The sequence below is a fragment of the Triticum dicoccoides genome, chromosome 5B (assembly GCF_002162155.2).
Source record: "Triticum dicoccoides isolate Atlit2015 ecotype Zavitan chromosome 5B, WEW_v2.0, whole genome shotgun sequence".
Taxonomy (NCBI): Eukaryota; Viridiplantae; Streptophyta; class Magnoliopsida; order Poales; family Poaceae; genus Triticum; species Triticum dicoccoides.
In genome coordinates this window covers 430337200-430348077 of record NC_041389.1, presented here as the reverse complement: position 1 = coordinate 430348077, position 10878 = coordinate 430337200, and positions in this window count along the sequence as shown.

The following is a 10878-nucleotide window of genomic DNA, read 5'->3' as shown; positions in this document are numbered from 1 at the left end:
GAAGAGCTGACAACACTACGAGCAACAGTGGACAGAGACGACATGATACTCGACAAGCGACCTAAATCCACCTCCTTCAAACCCGCGGACGAGATAGTCAAATTCCAGGTCAACCCAATAGACCCTACAAAGACAGCTTCCATTGGGACATAGTTGAACCCCACAATAGACGCCGCACTGTGAGACTTCCTGCGTGAGAATTGGGATATCTTTGCCTGGCACCCTTCAGACCTGCCAGGCATCCCACGCAGGCTGGCCGAACACAGCCTCAATATACTGAAAGGATACAAGCCAGTCGAGCAGACTCTTAGGGGCTTCTCAGAGCCTAAGCGGCAAGCCATGGGAGAGGAGCTAGCCAAGCTCCTCGAGGCCGGATTCATCAAAGACATCAAACATCCGGATTGGCTAAACTTGGTAATGGTACCAAAGAAGGACAAATCCTGGCGCTTATGTGTCGACTTCAAGGACCTCAATAAAGCTTGCCCTAAGGATCCCTTCCCCCTCCCACGCATTGACCAAATCATCGACGCCACCGCAGGATACGACTCATTGTGCTTCTGATGTCTACTACACGACCTTCTTCTTGTAGACATTGTTGGGCCTGCAAGTGCACAGGTTTGTAGGACAGTAGCAAATTTCCCTCAAGTGGATGACCTAAGGTTTATCAATCCGTAGGAGGCATAGGATGAAGATGGTCTCTCTCAAACAACCCTGCAACCAAATAACAAAGAGTCTCTTGTGTCCCCAACACACCCAATACAATTGTAAATTGTATAGGTGCACTAGTTCGGCGAAGAGATCAAGATACAAGTGCAAAATAGATAGTAGATATAGGTTTTTGTAATCTGAAATAATAAAAACAGCAAGGTAACTAATGGTAAAAGTGAGCGTAAATGGTATTGCAATGATAGGAAACAAGGCCTGGGGTTCATACTTTCACTAGTGCAAGTTCTCTCAACAATAATAACATAGATAGATCATATAACAAGCCCTCAACATGCAACAAAGAGTCACTCCAAAGCCACTAATAGCAGAGAACAAACGTAGAGATTATGGTAGGGTACGAAACCACCTCAAAGTTATTCTTTCGGATCGATCTATAAAAGAGTTCGTACTAGAATAACACCTTAAGACACAAATCAACCAAAACCCTAATGTCACCTAGATACTCCATTGTAACCTCAAGTATCCGTGGGCATGATTATACGATATGCGTCACACAATCTCAGATTCATCCAACCAACATAAAAGTACTTCAAAGAGTGCCCCAAAGCTACTACCGGAGAGTCAAGAACGTGTGCCAACCCCTATGCATAGGTTCCCAATGTCACGAAACCCGCAAGTTGATCACCAAAACATACATCAAGTGGATCGCAAGACATACATCAAGTGTTCTCATAAAAGACTCAATCCGATAAGATAACTTCAAAGGGGAAACTCAATTCATCACAAGAGAGTAGAGGAGGAGAAACATCATAAGCTCCAACTACAATATCAAAGCTCGGGATACATCAAGATCGTGCCATAGAGGGAACACGAGAGAGAGAGATCAAACACATAGCTACTGGTACATACCCTCAGCCTCGAGGGTGAACTACTCCCTCCTCGTCATGGATAGCGCCGGGATGACGAAGATGGCCACCGGTGATGGGTTCCCCCTCCGGCAGGGTGCCGGAACAGGATCTCGATTGGTTTTTCGTGGCTCTAGAGGCTTGCAGCGGTGAAACTCCCGATCTAGGTTCTGTTCTGGAAGTTTTAGGGTACGTAGGTATATATGGGTGCAAGGGGTACGTCAGTGGACCTCCGGGGTGCTCACGAGGCAGGGGGGCATGCCCAGGGGGGTAGGGCGCGCCCCCACCCTCGTGGGTAGCCCGGGACTCCCTTGACATGCACTCCAAGTCTATCAGGTTGCTTTCCTTCCAAAAATAACTTCTCCAGTTGATTTTGTTCTGTTTTGACTCCGTCTGATATTCCTTTTCCTCGAAACACTAAAATAGGCATAAAACAGCAAATCTGGGTTGGGCCTCCGGTTAATAGGTTAGTCCCAAAAATAATATATAAGTGGATAATAAAGCCCAATATTGCCTAAAACAGTAGATAAAGTAGCATGGAGCAATCAAAAATTATAGATACATTGGAGACATATCAAGCATCCCCAAGCTTAATTCCTGCTCGTCCTCGAGTAGGTAAATGATAAAAAAGAATTTTTGATGCGGAGTGATACTTTGGCATAATTTCAATGTAAATCTTCTTAATTGTGGTATGAATATTCAGATCCGAAAGATTCAAGACAAAAGTTCATATTGACATAAAAGTAATAATACTTCAAGCATACTAATCAAAGCAATCATGTCTTCTCAAAATAGCATGGCCAAAAGAAAGTTATCCCTACAAAATCATATAGTCTGGCTAAGCTCTATCTTCATCACACAAAGTATTTAATCATGCACAACCTCGATGATGAGCCAAGCAATTGTTTCATACTTTAATAATCTCAAACTTTTTCAACTTTCACGCAATACATGAGCGTGAGCCATGGACATAGCACTATAGGTGGAGTAGAATGGTGGTTGTGGAGAAGACAAAAAGGAGAAGATAGTCTCACATCAACTAGGTGTATCAACGGGCTATGGAGATGCCCATTAATAGGTATCAATGTGAGTGAGTAGGGATTGTCATGCAACGGATGCACTAGAGCTATAAATATATGAAAGCTAAACAAAAGAAACTAAGTGGGTGTGCATCCAACTTGCTTGCTCGCGAAGACCTAGGGCATTTTTGAGGAAGCCCATCATTGGAATATACAAGCCAAGTTCTATAATGAAAAATTCCCACTAGTATATGAAAGTGACAACATATGAGACTCTCTATCATGAAGATCATGGTGCTACTTTGAAGCACAAGTGTGGAAAAAGGATAGTAGCATTGTCCCTTCTCTCTTTTTCTCTAATTTTTTTTATTTGGGCCTTTTCTCTTTTTTTATGGCCACTCTCTCTTTTTATATATATTTCGTCCGGAGTCTCATCCCGACTTATGGGGGAATCATAGTCTCCATCATCCTTTCCTCACTGGGACAATGCTCTAATAATGATGATCATCACACTTTTATTTTTCTTACAACTCATCAATTACAACTCGATACTTAGAACAAAATATGACTCTATATGAATGCCTCCGACGGTGTACCGGGATATGCAATGAATCAAGAGCGACATGTATGAAAATTATGAAGGTGGCCTTGCCACAAATACAATGTCAACTACATGTTCATGCAAAAAGCAATATGACAAAAGTAATGTGTGTCATATGAACGGAACGATGGAAAGTTGCATGGAAATATATCTCGGAATGGCTATGGAAATGCCATGATAGGTAGGTACGGTGGCTGTTTTGAGGAAGGTATATGGTGGGTGTATGATACTGGCGAAAAGTGCACGGTATTAGAGAGGCTAGCAATAGTGGAAGGGTGAGAGTGCGTATAATCCATGGACTCAACATTAATCAAAAGAACTCATGCACTTGTTGCAAAAATTTAGAAGTCATCAAAAACCAAAGCACTACACGCATAATCCTAGGGGGATAGATTGGTAGGAAAAGACCATCGCTCGTCCCCGACTGCCACTCATAAGGAAGACAATCAATAAATAAAATTGTGCTCCGACTTCATCACAAAGCGGTTCACCATATGTGCATGCTACGGGAATCACAAACTTCAACACAAGCATTCTTTAAATTCATAATCACCCCAACTAGCATTGCTTTGATATTTTCACCTCCATATCTCAAAACAATTATCAAGCATCAAACTTATCTTAGTATTCAACGCACTCATAAGAAAGTTTCACATATCTTGAATACCAAGTATATTAACATTAAGAAAATTACCATGCTATTAACGACTCTCAAAATAATCTAAGTGAAGCATGAGAGATCAATAGTTTCTTTAAAACAAATCCACCATCATGCTCTAAAAGATATAAGTGAAGCACTAGAGCAAAAATTATCAAGCTCAAAAGATATAAGTGAAGCACATAGAGTATTCTAGCAAATTCCAATTTGTGTAAGGCTCTCTCTCATTAAAGAATTTCAGATCTTGATACTTATTCAAACAGCAAGAAAAGCTAAAGAAAATGACATTCAAGGATAGCACAACTCATGTGAAGAAGCAAAAACTTAGGCTCAACCGATACTAACCAATGATTGCCGAAGAAGAAAGGTGGGATGCCTACCGGGGCATCCCCAAGCTTAGATGCTTGAGACTTCTTGAAATATTATCTTGGGGTGCCTTGGGCATCCCCAATCTTGAGCTTTTATGTCTCCTTAATTCCTCTCATATCATGGTTTCTCTTCTTTTTATCAAAAGCTTCATTCACAACAAAACTCAACAAGAACTCGTGAGATAGGTTAGTTTAAACCAATGCAAAACCTTATCATCTTCTACTGTAACAAATCACTAAAACTATTATTCAACATTTAATACTAAATGTCTCTGCATATTTAATACTCCTATCCTCAAATAGAATCATTGAACAAGCAAACATATGCAAACAATGCAGCCATAGCAGCAATCTGCCAAAACAGTACAGTCTGTAAAGAATGCAAGAGTATCAATACTTCCCTGACTCCAAAAATTATGAACTAAAATTCCCACTGTAATAAATTTATCATAGCTCAATATGCAAAAAGATTCAATGATATAACATTCTCTGACTTTTCTAGGGAATTTTTTCAATAGCGGTAAACTTTCTGTTTCAAACAGCAACATGCAAACTAGCAAAATAAGCATGGCAAAGGCTATCCTTGACTTTTTTTATTGAAACTAAAGATGAAAAACATTATTCTAACTAATAGAAAGCAAAAACTAGCAAAATAAAAAGACGCTCCAAGCAAAACACATATCATGTGACGAATAAAAATATAGCTCCAAGTAAAGTTACCGATGAACAAAGACGAAAGAGGGGATGCCATCCGGGGCATCCCCAAGTTTAGGCTCTTGGTTGTCCTTGAATATAACCTTGGGGTGCCTTGGGCTTCCCCAAGCTTAGGATCTTGCCACTTCTTATTCCATAGTCCATCGAATCTTTACCCAAAACCTGAAAACTTCAACCACACAAAACTCAAAACAAAACTCGTAAGCTCCGTTAGTATAAGAAAATAAAACCACCACTTAGGTACTGTAATGAAATTATTCTAAATTCATAATGGTGTAAATCCTACTGTACTTCAACTTATGTATGGTTCATACCCTCCGATACTACTCATAGATTCATCAAAATAAGCAAACGACACATAGAAAACAGAACCTGTCAAAAATAGAACAGCCTGTAGTAATCTGTATAAAACCTATACTTCTGGAACCCCAAAAATTATGAAAAAAATTTCTGGACCTGAGTAATTATTCTATTAATCATATGCAAAAAGAATCAACCTAAAATCACTCTCCAGTAAAAAATGGCAACTAATCTCGTGAGCGCAAAAGTGTCTGTTTTTTACAGCAAGATCACATAAACTTCACCCAAGTCTTCCCAAAGGTTCTACTTGGCACTTTATTGAAACAAAAGCTATAAAACATGATTACTACAGTAGCATAATCATGTGGACACACAAAAACAGTAAGGATAAATATTGGGTTGTCACCCAACAAGCGCTTTTCTTTAATGCCTTTCTAGCTAGGCATGATGATGACAATGATGCTCACATAAAAGATAAGAATTGAAACATAACAGGAGCATCAAGAAGAATATGAATAGCATATTTAAGTCTAACCCACTTCCTATGCATAGGGATTTTGTGAGCAAACAACTTATGGGAACAATAATCAACTAGCATAGGAAAGTAAAACAAGCATAGCTTCAAAACTTGAAGCACATAGAGAGGAAACTTGACATTATTGCAACTCCTACAAGCATATGTTCCTCCCTCATAATAATTTTCAGTAGCATCATGAATGAAATCAACAATATAACCAGCACCTAAAACATTCTTTTCATGATCTACAAGCGTAGAAAATTTACTACTCTCCACATAAGCAAAATTCTTCTCGTTCGGAATAGTGGGAGTATCATAAGAGACTTGAATACTATAAATTATTTCCACATTAAAAGAGTGATGTTCAGAAAGAGGGTAATCATAATCATGACAAGTTTTATAAATATAATCATCACTACTTTTTATAGCATAAGTTTTATCACAATAATCATCATAAGTAGCAACTTTGTTCTCATCATAATCGATTGGAACCTCTTCCAAGATAGTGGAATCATTAAATAAAGTTGACACTCTTCCAAATCCACTTTCGTATTCATCACAAGTAATTCAACATCCTCCAAAATAGTGGGATCACTACTTCCTAAAGTTGACACTCTTATGAACCCACTTTCATCAATATAATCATCATAGGTAGGAGGCATGCTATCATCATAACAAATTTGCATATCAAAACTTGGGGTGCTAAAAATATCATCTTCATTAAACATAGCATCCCCAAGCTTGGGACAAACATTAATTCCAACAAATATATTCTCAAATATTTCATCCTTATCAAACATATCTTCCCCAAGCTTGGGCCCTTTCATATCATAAGCATAATCACTCTCATCATTAAAAATATGAATAGCACCAATAGTGTAGCAATTATCATCATCACAAGTAGTAGTAGGAGCAACATCATTTGGGAGGGATACCTTTCTACCTTTGTTTCTCCTTCTTTTCTTTTTCTTCTTCACATTATGTGTAGGTTCAACCTTCCTCTTTGAGCTCCTTATTGATGAGATTGGCTGAATAGAAAGCTCCTCCTCGTTACCTTCAAGCGCTAGCCTCCCCGGCAACGGCGCCAGAAAAGAGCTTGATGTCTACTACACAACCTTCTTCTTGTAGACGTTGTTGGGCCTGCAAGTGCACAGGTTTGTAGGACAGTAGCAAATTTCCCTCAAGTGGATGACCTAAGGTTTATCAATCCGTAGGAGGCGTAGGATGAAGATGGTCTCTCTCAAACAACCCTGCAACCAAATAACAAAGAGTCTCTTGTGTCCCCAACACACCCAATACAATGGTAAATTGTATAGGTGCACTAGTTCGGCGAAGAGATGAAGATACAAGTGCAAAATAGATAGTAGATATAGGTTTTTGTAATCTGAAATAATAAAAACAGCAAGGTAACTAATGGTAAAAGTGAGCGTAAACGGTATTGCAATGATAGGAAACAAGGCCCGGGGTTCATACTTTCACTAGTGCAAGTTCTCTCAACAATAATAACATAGATAGATCATATAACAAGCCCTCAACATGCAACAAAGAGTCACTACAAAGCCACTAATAGCGGAGAACAAACGTAGAGATTATGGTAGGGTACGAAACCACCTCAAAGTTATTCTTTCGGATCGATCTATAAAAGAGTTCGTACTAGAATAACACCTTAAGACACAAATCAACCAAAACCCTAATGTCACCTAGATACTCCATTGTCACCTCAAGTATCCGTGAGCATGATTATACGATATGCGTCGCACAATCTCAGATTCATCCAACCAACATAAAAGTACTTCAAAGAGTGCCCCGAAGCTACTACCGGAGAGTCAAGAACGTGTGCCAACCCCTATGCATAGGTTCCCAATGTCACAAACCCCGCAAGTTGATCACCAAAACATACATCAAGTGGATCGCAAGACATACATCAAGTGTTCTTATAAAAGACTCAATCTGATAAGATAACTTCAAAGGGGAAACTCAATTCATCACAAGAGAGTAGAGGGGGAGAAACATCATAAGATCCAACTACAATAGCAAAGCTCGGGATACATCAAGATCGTGCCATAGAGGGAACACGAGAGAGAGAGATCAAACACATAGCTACTGGTACATACCCTCAGCCTCGAGGGTGAACTACTCCCTCCTCGTCATTGCCCGGATCTGACCGGAGCAGGGGAGGCGGCGACCCTGGGGCTCCGGCGGCGGAGAGCCGCGGCTCCGGCGAGGGTTGACCGGGCGGCGGCGGCCGGCGGAGGCGCCGCGGGTCTGCGGGACGAGGCCGGCGAGGCGACGAGGTCGGTGAGGCGCGGCTGACGGGGTCGGCGAGGACGGGCGGCGCCGACGAGGTCGCGGGCGGCAGGGCGCGGCCGCTCGGGAGGAGCTCCGGTGGCGCCGGGTGGCCGGAGGGGCGGCGAAGGCGGCGAGGCATGGCGGCGCGGCTGGGATCCAGCGCGGGCGCGCGGCGGCGGAGGACGGGCCCGGCGCGGCCCGGTTCGACCCCGGGGCGGGCCGGATCTGGGCCCCGGGTGGCGGCGGCGATGCGGGTGCGCTCGGGGACGCGTGGCAACTCCTGGTTGGGCGAGGGCGAGGGAGGACGTGTCCGGCTGCGGCTGGACGCGTCCGGCGGCGGAGAGGGAAAAATCTAGGATTTCGTCTGCGAATTCATCCGCGAATTTGGACGGGAGGCACAAATATATAGGTAGAGGAAGCTAGGAGTGTCCAAATGAGGAGCGGTTTTCGGCCACGCGATCGTGATCGAACGGCAGAGAGCATGGAGGGGGGTTAGATGGGTTTTGGGCCACTTTGGAAGGGTGTTGGGCTGCAAGACGAAAGAGGCTTTTACGGTTACCCGGTTAACCCTTGGAGTATCAAACGACCTCCAAATGGCACGAAACTTGACAGGAGGTCTACCGGTGGTATACCAAGGCCGCTTGGCAAGACTCGGTCCATTCCGAGAATGTTTAACACCTGCTCACAACGAGAGACAAAAGAGGAACGCCGGAGGGCATAGGAGTGCCGGATTGCAAAACGGTCAACGGAGAAAATGCTCGGATGCATGGGACGAACACGTATGCAAAATGAAATGCACATGATGACATGATAAAATGCAACAGGCAAGCAAATGACATGGCAAAGAAGGCGAATAACTGGCAGACACCTGGCGCATCGAATCCGGGGCGTTACAACACTCCTCCACTAACAAGAGATCTCGTCCCGAGATCTTAGGACCGAGACGGAAGGGAAAAGGGATGAGGAGAAACAAGAACTGAAGAGAAGAAGCAAAGAATCGAGAGCACTCGAAAAGAAGATAGGAACGACGATAATGACGAGGATCAAAGCTCATGGAATAAGATAGACTCTAAAACCACTCCGGTTAGAACGAAATAAGAAACGAATAAGACTGAATGGATTTAGGCAGCACTCCGGTTGAACAAGGAAAGAATAGAACTTGACGAGATGAACAATGCAATGCCTCCAGAAGAATTGAATGAAAATAACTTAGAAGGAAGGATTGAATGGAGTTGTTGAGAAAATCAACAACGAAAAGAATAGGCTTGTTGTGGTCTTATAGGTAACATCTCAAGATCATGAGGTGATAACCAGCGGCAAACGGAAATGATTGAATAACTGAGAAGAACGAAGAAATGCAAAATTCCACTTCACAAGAACACGGAGAATTAATTGCACTTCGAGATGTGAGAAGAAGAAAAAAAATACTTGAACTCCTCCAACAAGAATCTTGATGAATTCTTGTAGAATGAATTAAATCATGAAGAACCACCATGAAGAACTCCGGTAAACAAAAGGATGACGAGATACAATGAACGATGAAAGAATAAGATTAAAGCTTGCGATGATTTAGATGAAGGTTCCGACGAAATGGCTGAGGAAAATTGAACTCCGGAAAGAAAAGATGAAAAACACTTGGAACTAGAATTTATTCGCCAAGAACAAACTCCGAAGAAAAAGATTAATCACTTGGATGAAATAAGAATAAGATTTATTGTATACTTATCCTTCATCAAATTAAAATTGATGACAAGTAATGGATTTTGCATACTACTTATTCTTCTTGAAAAAGGATTGAGAAGTGACATATCGCAAACTTGAGAAAGTCTTCATGAACCACCGGTAGGATTGGAAAGAATGAATGAATTAATATGATAATCAAAGAAAAATAATCTTGAACGAACCGCCGTAAGAATTGGAAAATGACTGATGAAAGAGAATGAATCACCGGGAAGAAACAATATGTTTGAGGGGGATTTAGATGCAAAAGAACAAAGAGATCATGAGCTGATTAAAGAACGCTTGAATGAAGCACCGGGATAATTAGATAACGGTAGCTGAAATCTGAGGACAAAGAATTCTTCTGGAACGATGGCCTCCGGTGAAAAGAAATGGGAAAAGAACTTCTGACATACTCCGGATGGGTAAGAAAAGGAATATCTGACAAATAGAATAATTCGATAGGATAACAAGAAGCTAGAACTGCGATCTTCGAGAGGACAGACAAGATTTCAAGGAAAAAACTCTTCTTCGATCTTCAAATGACGACGAGAAACACCACCAAAATTACTGAGATACTCCGGGAGAATGAAAAGCGAAGAGGTTGAGCCAACGATGAGAAGAGTTTGAAAACGATCTTGGAGAAGGCATGTGACTGATGAAATTCATTCTTACGTCACACTTTGAGAAGAATTGAGAATAACTCCGGGGGAATTAGAAGAGTCAGGTAAGATCCTGGGAAAAGACCTGTGGGTTATGGGCCCACTAAAAGAAACACCGTTGAAAAGGATTGTTGAAGAGGTAGATGATGCACCAGAATGATTGAAATATTTGAATGAGGTGACAACCTCGAATTAACTCAGACACAAACAAATCTCCTGAATTGTCTTGAACACTCCGGAAGGATAAACTGGCGAGAGGCGAACGAGCAAGGATAACACTTGATCCGAGGGAAAGAATATGATCAACACCGAATACTTCAATTGGGTCCACCGGAAAAAGAAAGAGATGAAGAATGACGAACAAGACGAGAATTCACCGGTTGAATTAATTTATGAAAGACTGAAGAGGTTCCGCACGAATGAGATAGATGGTCGAGAGAGAGTCAGACTCCGGAAAGAA